Genomic DNA, 8,911 nt, shown 5'->3' with positions numbered 1-8,911 from the left:
GTCTTAGGTTAGATTTATTTTTTTTGCTTTAATAATTTTATCTTGATGATTTGAATGGAGTTATTGTTATTTCTTCTAGTTAGTTCATATTTTCTATAGTTAGTGTGTTAGCATAATTTGATAGTTAATTTTGTTTCTTTTTGTGTTTTTATGCACGGGCGCCGCTCCCTAGGTGAACCATTAAGTCCCTTTGTTGAAGAGGTAGAACATATTTGTAGGAAAACACCAGAAGTCAAGTTAGGAGCTACCATGGCCAATCAGGGTGAACCATTACAGTTTACCTGTAGCAGGTGACCGTAGAGCCTTGAGGGATTATTCTATCCTATCCCACTTCACATCACCTTCTTGCATTATATTGCCACCCACTACTGCCGCCAGTTATGAGTTGAAACCGGGTGTGATCCAACTCCTCCCTACATTCTATGGGTTGGAGAAGGAGGACCCTTATTACCACATCAAGGAATTCTTAGATATCTGTGCGACTTTCAAATTCAAGAATTTCTCAGATGACTCTATCCAGTTAAGACTTTTTCCATTTTCACTTAAGGATAAGGCCAAGTCTTGGCTTAATTCCTTGGAGGTGGGCAGCATTACTTCATGGGACACATTAGTCACAAAAGTTTTGTCCAAGTACTTTCCCATTCGGAGAACTACTGCCCTCAGGAGAGAAATCTCCAACTTTATGCAGCAGGAGGGTGAACACTTTTATGAGGCTTGGGAGAAATGGAAGGATTTGATCCGTAGGTGTCCACATCATGGGTTTGAGAAATGGCATTTAGTGCAATACTTTTATCAAGGTCTTACACCCCAGGTTAGATCCATGGTAGATGCAACGAGTGGTGGGAGTTTGATGGGTAAGAGTGCTAGTGAGGCATGGGACTTCTTTGAAACGTTGAGTGATCAATCTCAGCAATGGGGTTCATCATTTAATGTTGATAGGAGATCACCACAAAGAAAAAAGAGGGAATCTCTACGAGGTTAGTGAAACACCCATGCTCATGGCCAAGATTGAGGGGTTGACTAGAAAAATTGATGCCCTTATGGTGTCCAAAAGTTCACCTACTCCTAAACCATCTACTGTCTGTGCCATATGCTCTAGTTCATCTCATCCCACACAAATGTGTCCATCTAGTTCATCCTACCCGGACCTCATTGAGGACTTGAATGCAGTCCAGAATTTTCATAGACCAAACCGGAACAATTCTTTTTCGGAAACATATAATCCGGGTTGGGCTAGGCACCCAAATTTCTCATGGTCCAAGGGCCCACAGGTTGGGGTCCTTCGGGGTTTACTCAACCTCAAGCTCGCGGGCCCACACTTCACTCAACAACCATTGATTCCACAAAAACCTTCACTTGATGATACATTTCAATTATTCATGCAGAATACACAGTCCTCCATTGCCAAACTTGAAATGCAAGTGAGTCAATTGGCCAACCACATGAGTGAACGGGCACAAAATAGACTCCCGAGTCAAACCATTCCTAACCCCAAAAGCACATATGAGAGTGGGTCGAATTCCAATCCCCACCACGAGCAAGCCAAAGCCATAACCACCCTTAGGAGTGATCGTGAGTTGAACAATGGGGTAGGGACCACTAAGTCTGAGTCAAAGGATGACAATGGGGACACATCATTGAATGAAGAACCTCCAAGTTCTCCACCAACAGCGAGGCAGATCCCTAACCAAGTCCCACCAGCTCCTTATCCGTAGAGGTTTCGGGCCCACCTAGGAAAGGAGATAACATGCATGAAACGTTGGAACTATTTAGTAAGATTCACATTAACATTCCACTTCTTGATGCTATTAGGCAAGTCCCTGCTTATGCCCAATTTTTGAAAGACCTTTGTACACAGAAGAGAAACAACATGTTAACAAAAAGGTCTTTCTTACTGAGAATGTAAGCTCAATTCTGAAGCACAACACTCCTCCTAAAGTTAAAGATCCACGATGCCCCACAATTTCATGTGTCATTGGTGAACATATCATCCAGAGAGCTCTTCTTGACTTAGGGGTAAGTGTGAATTTGCTTCCTTTCTTTGTGTACCAGCATTTGGTTTGGGGGAATTGAAGCCTACCCCCATCACCCTTCAACTAGCTGACCGTTCTGTCAAGATACCAAGACGAATAGTTGAAGATGTTTTGATAAAAGTGGACAAATTTTTGTTCCTAGTTGATTTCATTTTTCTTGATATAGAACCAGTAGTCAATGTGACTGTTATGGTCCTTAGCCATGGATCTAGTAACTCAGCGAGTCAAATAAGGATCCAGCACTGTTAGAGGGTTTCTTAACACGTTTTTCTGAAAAGAAACTCTTTTTTTTTCCCTCACACGTTATAATTGAAAAGGAGTTTCCTTTTCTCAATTATAGATGCACCAATTCAATCAAGAGACTGTTTTACGGATCCAATTATGAAACCCCACTTTATACCTCACGTCAATGAGTAGGGTTTCTGAATTCATGCAACTACCAATGCTGAATGTAAAGAGGGCAATCTCTAGCTCTTCTAAACTCGAAAAAGATAGATAAAAATACCTCTTGAAGACCTCCTTCAATTCAGCAACTCGAAAATCCCTTTCTTGATGCTAAGGCTCACGCAAATCCTTCTTCCCTCACTGCTGGTTCGTGGAAGAGATGGATGACTATTGCAGCATGGAAGAGAAGGTTGATTGCTCCTCCTTTTCCTTCCAATATCTCCTCAAAGACTCCCCAATGGATGCAGCAAACCACCAAGGATAGTTCAAGCCAAGAATCCTAGGATAGGGAACCTAGCAAGAACCTAATTACTCTATTTTACTCTAAATCCGAACTTACTTTATTTCTCATTCCTCACCCTTTAAATAGGGTCATTCACGCCAAGATAGGTTAGGGTTAGGTTTATAAATCCCAACTATACCCCTACCTTCAAGTCTTATTACATAATCAATCAAATTCGAAATTAAAAGCAACATAAGTAATAAAAGTAAAATTAGGTGACTTGGTGAGTCATTGTCTCCTCCTCTGAGTGACTCGGTGTGCTATTGAGTCCATAACATCTGCCTCCCCTTGGAGAAAGAGCTTGTCCTCAAGCTCGTAAGCTGGATAGACCTGTTTGAAGGTCTCTAACTGCTCCCATGTCACTGCCTCGGGGTCTGTAGCAGTCCACTGCACGAGGATGTCCCACTTTTCATTCGTCACACGCGCCCATAACACCGCGTAGGGTGTTAGAATGACGTGGCCATTGTCCACTGGAGGAAGGAACGGTGGAGAAGAAGGGGTTGGCCCCTTGTGAGGTTTCAGTAGTGAGACATGAAACACATCATGTAGCTTCACTGTGTCTGGCAATTTTAGTTGATACGCCACCTGCCCGACGCGTCGAATAATGGCAAAGGGCCCAAAGTACTTGGGGGATAGCTTATGGCGCGCTGGCCCGGTGAGAGAGTGCTGTCAGTACTGCTGAAGACGTAGCCACACATAGTCCCCAACCGCGTATGAGACATCTCGGTGGCTCTTGTTGTAAGCCGTAGTCATCCGGACCTGAGCCTTTTGTAGCCGGTCTGTAAACGTCTTCAACACCTGATCTCGATCCATGAGTGCCTCATCAATGGCATCCACGCGGGTGGTGCCTCTGGTATAAGAGAGAAGCCTCGGGGGGTTCCTCCCATAAAGAACCCGGAAAGGAGAGGACTGCAAGGCCGAGTGGAATGAAGTGTTATAACAGTATTCTGCCCAGGGTAGCCATTGAACCCATTGTTTCGGTCGATCACCCACTAAGCACCGGAGATACATCTCGATGGTCCGATTAACCACCTCGGTTTGGCCATCCGTCTGAGGGTGATATGTGGAGGAAAATTTCAATTGCGTGCCACTCAGTCGAAACAGTTCCCACCAGAAAGTACTCGTGAAAACCGCATCCCGGTTACTCACAATAGATTCAGGAATGCCATGTAAACGTACAATATGCTCCAAGAAGGTCTGAGCCACACGAGCTGCCATGTAGGGGTGAGCCATCGGAATAAAATGACCATAATTGGAGAATCGATCAACCACCACAAACAAAACAGACTTCCCGGCTGAGAGGGGAAGACCCTCCACGAAGTCCATTGAAATATCTGCCCATACCTGAGTAGGGAGAGCAAGAGGCTGGAGAAGACCTGCAGGACTCGAATGATCTGATTTGTTCCTTTGACATACCTGACAATCGGAGACATATGTAGTAATGGAGGACTTCATAGCCGGCCAATAGAAATCCGCCTGAATACGCCACAACGTCTTCTGTAACCCCTCATGGGTAGAATCATGATAAGCTGAGAGAATGGCTGGAATCAACTCGGTCGTGGTCGGAAGGTAAATCCGGTGCTTATAGCAAATGAGTGAATCCTGAATGGACCACTTAGAATCCATCTCCCCATTGGAAATTTTTTTGTGCATCTCCTGTAGTGCTGGAAGTGTGGAATGCGCATCACGGACCATGTCTAGAATGAGAAAACGTGGCTGGCTGATGGCATAAACGAGCTGCTAATGTTCAAAACGTCTGGACAAGGCACCCGCTGCCTTGTTTAATCTGTCCGCACGATACTCCACTGAGAAATCAAAGCCCATAAACTTACTAATCCAATGCTGTTGTGGTGACGTCGTGAGACGCTGATCAAGTAAGAACTTGAGACTATAATGATCAGTGCGGATGAGAAAAGTACGTCCCCATACATATGGCCGCCAGTGTTGGACCGCCTTGGCCAACCCGATCAGCTCGCGTTCATATGCAGCCAATTTTTGATAACGAGAAGCCAACTGTGGACTGAAATAAGCAATGGGGTGGGAGTTCTGATGCAACACGGCCCCAATGCCCCCACTAGAAGCATCACATTCTATCACAAACAAGTCATCAAAATTTGGAAGCTGTAACACCGGTGTAGATGCAAGAGCATTCTTGAGTGCGTCAAATGCCATGGAAGCCTCCTCGTTCCACTGAAAGGAATTCTTTTTAAGGAGGTTTGTCAAAGGTGCTGCCAACGGACCAAAACTCCGAATAAATTTTCGGTAATAGCCTGCCAAACCCAAGAATCCGCGTACTGCTGAGCAAGACTGAGGCTATGGCCACTCACTAATGGCCTGAATCTTCTCGGGATCAACAGTGACCCCCTCATGGGAAATAATGTGGCCCAGGTAAGCAACATGAGATGCCCCAAATGAGCATTTTGACTTCTTCAAATATAATTGGTGTGCTCGCAATAAATCAAATACAATTCTCAAATGTTCTAAGTGGTCATCTTGAGAATTGCTATATATGAGTATATCATAAAAAAAAACAAGTACGAATTTTCGAAGGTAAGAGCTAAATACCTCATTCATTAGCGCTTGGAAAGTAGAAGAATCATTTGATAGTCCAAAAGGCATGACCACAAATTCAAAGTGGCCGTGATGTGTTCGGAATGCCGTCTTTTCAATATCTGCTGGATGCATGCGAATCTGATGATACGCAGACCGTAAGTCTAATTTTGTGAAGACCCACGATCCATGTAGCTCATCGAGGAGCTCCTCCACCACCGGAATGGGAAATTTGTCTTTTACTGTCAGCACGTTCAACTCACGATAATCAACACAAAAGCGCCAAGTCCCATCATGTTTCTTCACGAGTAGAACTGGTGAAGAGAAGGGGGACCTACTGCTACGAATAAGGCCCTGTTGTAGCATCACTTGACACTGTCTTTCAATCTCATCTTTCTGTAGGTGAAGGTACCGATACGGAAGAACAACTACCACATCTGACCTTGGTTTCAAACATATACGGTGATCACACTATCTGAGCGGGGGGAGCCCTGTAGGCTCATAGAAAAGGTCGGAGAACTCATCAATCATGCCATCAATACTACTTGCTGAATTATCCGGGACAGTCAGAGAATGAATGTGATGTTGTGTTTCTGTCTGACTTCCTTGTAGGAGCACTTGGCTACCATGTAGGACAAAACTCATTGTCAATGCAGAAAAGTCCCACAAAATGGGTCCCAACGTTTGTAACCATTTGATTCCCAATACCATATCAAAACCAGCCAGAGGAATAACAAAAAACTCAGCATGAAACAAAGTAGTGCCAATAGTAAAATTTACCGCCTTGCTGATTCCGTAGCTAGGAACCTTCTCCCCATTGGCCACTGAGATTGTGGCTGTCGGATGGGGAAGAATCTGTAACTGCAGGTGCTGGGCCGCCGTCAAACTAAGAAAATTGTGGGTGCTCCCCGAGTCCACTAAGCCCACGAGTTCCCGATCGAAGATCTGAGCTCTGACTTGCATGGTTTTGGGTGACTTTTGCCCAGTAATTGCATGCAAAGAAATTTCTGGTGGTGCTTCCTCTATCATATCCTCGGTCACCTCGATATCATCATCTTCAACTGTATCAATTAAAAACAATCTTTTCCACTGATGACCAACCCGATATGGTTCATCACAATTGTAACACAGATTTTTGGACCGCCTCTCCATCATCTCAGCACTTGTCAATTTCTTTATGTACTGAGGTGGATGACTGCTCGATTTCGTATCCCCTAGTAAAGTGGTGCTCGGAGTGTGTCTGGGAGGAGGTGTTGTGGTCCGAACCCCCTGATGATAATTGCGTCTGCTCTGCTAGGTGGAGGAAGTACTCCTCTCCCGTGACCATGTGGGTCGTCTATGCAGGGCCTTCTGCCGCAGTTCTAAAGCACGGGCAATATTCATCGCGTGTGATAATGTAATCGGTGCATAGAGCTCCACCTCAAGCTTTAACGCCTCCGTTAGGCCTGCTTTAAATAGCGCCACTTGTTGGTCCACTCGTACCATACCGTTTGCTCGTGCTAAATTTTCCTGGAACAATTTCTGATATTGCTCCACGGAACAAGTTTGTCGTAACAGAACCAAATCACCCAAGGGATTGCTATATGCCGGAGGACCAAAACGAAGAGAGCATAAATTCTTAAATTCTTCCCACTCCACAACTGGTCTATCCACCTCAACTTGCTGATACCAGAGTTGTGCTTCTCCCAGTAAGTGGAAAACAGCCATCCCCACTTTATCATACGCTGGTACTCGTTGATGGGCAAAAAGAATTTCGCAATGATATAGCCATACCAAAGGATCTTCTGACCCATTATAAGTGGGAAATTTAAGTTTAGTGTACCTAGGTACTGTGCCTCCTCCCTGGTGGAAGGGTCCCCCCGGGATGAACGGTCCTTGCTGGCCTGATACGGTGCCTCCCCCCTGGTTGAAGGGTCCCCCTTGGATGAAGGGTCCTTGCTGGCCAGAGAAACTCGTGCACCTAGTAAATTCATCTCCCCCTCTGTTATATGAATGGTCCCCTCTTCTTTGCTCTGGAGTTGTGTTCCTTCCAGTAGTCAGACCAGTCTCTATGCTGTCCATTCTTCCATTCAAGGTCTCCATACTGATATCCACCTTAGAGAACCTCTCCTCCATTTCAGCAAATCTTTTCTCATTATCTGCATTGCCTTTTAGGATAGCTTCAAGCAATTCATGGCTACTGATATCTTCCGGGTTACCCTGCTCTGATACCAAGTTTTTATGGTCCTTAGCCATGGATCTAGTAACTCGGCGAGTCAAATAAGGATCCAGCACTGTTATAGGGTTTCTTAACACATTTTTGTGAAAAGAAACTCTCTTTTTCTTCCCTCACACGTTATAATTGAAAAGGAGTTTTCTTTTCTCAATTATAGATGCACCAATTCAATCAAGAGACTGTTTTACGGATCCAATTATGAAACCCCACTTTATACCTCACGTCAATGAGTAGGGTTTCTGAATTCATGCAACTACCAATGCTGAATGTAAAGAGGGCAATCTCTAGCTCTTCTAAACTCGAAAAAGATAGATAAAAATACCTCTTGAAGACCTCCTTCAATTCAGCAACTCGAAAATCCCTTTCTTGATGCTAAGGGTCACGCAAATCCTTCTTCCCTCACTGCTGGTTCGTGGAAAAGATGGATGACTATTGCAGCATGGAAGAGAAGGTTGATTGCTCCTCCTTTTCCTTCCAATATCTCCTCAAAGACTCCCCAATGGATGCAGCAAACCACCAAGGATAGTTCAAGCCAAGAACCCTAGGATAGGGAACCTAGCAAGAACCTAATTACTCTATTTTACTCTAAATCCGAACTTACCTTATTTCTCATTCCTTACCCTTTAAATAGGGTCATTCACGCCAAGATAGGTTAGGGTTAGGTTTATAAATCCCAACTATACCCCTACCTTCAAGTCTTATTACATAATCAATCAAATTCGAAATTAAAAGCAACATAAGTAATAAAAGTAAAATTAGGTGACTTGGTGAGTCATTGTCTCCTCTTCTGAGTGACTCGGTGTGCTATTGAGTCCATAACAGTGACCAACAAAATTCCTATCATCCTAGGACGTCCCTTATTAGCCACATCTAATGCTGTCATTCATTATAAAAGTGGTGAGTTGGAGTTGTCTTTTGAAAATTTTAAGGTCTCGTTGAATGTGTTTAATGTCGGGCACCATCCACTTGAGTCTGATGATTTGAGTCCTGCATTTAAGATAAAGGCTGTTATGCTTAATGAAGAATCCACTCTTGAATATTTTGAGTCTTACATAACATCTTTAGACATAGACTATTTTGATGAGGAAACATATTTTCGAGAGGTTGACTCTTTACTCAGTTCTGTACCTCTATTGGAGGAAGCTTATGAGGTTGTCAAAACTGATCATCCATAGGATCTTCATCTTGACTTGGACAAATCTCTTGAAACTTCCAAGCTAGATCCTAAGCCACTTCCTCCCACGTTGAAGTATGCATTCTTGGGGCCCATGAACTCATTGCCAGTCATTATTGCCTCTGATTTGAGTACTTAACAGGAGGAAAAATTGACTAAAATTTTACAAGCACATAGAGAGATATTGGGGTGGATTCTTGATGCCTTAAAAG

General features: G+C 43.9%; 1 non-coding gene across 1 annotated transcript; it reads right to left on the bottom strand.

Annotated features, from left to right (window-relative positions):
• Nucleotides 1-655: 655 nt before the first annotated feature.
• LOC137960679 (small nucleolar RNA R71) lies at nt 656-762 on the bottom strand. Its single transcript, XR_011114230.1, has one exon. It is a non-coding gene; the product is annotated as a small nucleolar RNA R71 (small nucleolar RNA).
• Between the last annotated feature and the right edge of the window lie 8,149 nt (nt 763-8,911).

This window comes from Aristolochia californica, unplaced genomic scaffold, assembly GCF_029961685.1.
Source record: "Aristolochia californica isolate CCGP_79_NKW_82.1479 unplaced genomic scaffold, dmAriCali1.0.hap1 SCAF_3, whole genome shotgun sequence".
NCBI classification, from domain to species: domain Eukaryota; kingdom Viridiplantae; phylum Streptophyta; class Magnoliopsida; order Piperales; family Aristolochiaceae; genus Aristolochia; species Aristolochia californica.
Note: the sequence above shows the minus strand (reverse complement) of the source record. Positions and strands in the feature narration are given on the sequence as shown.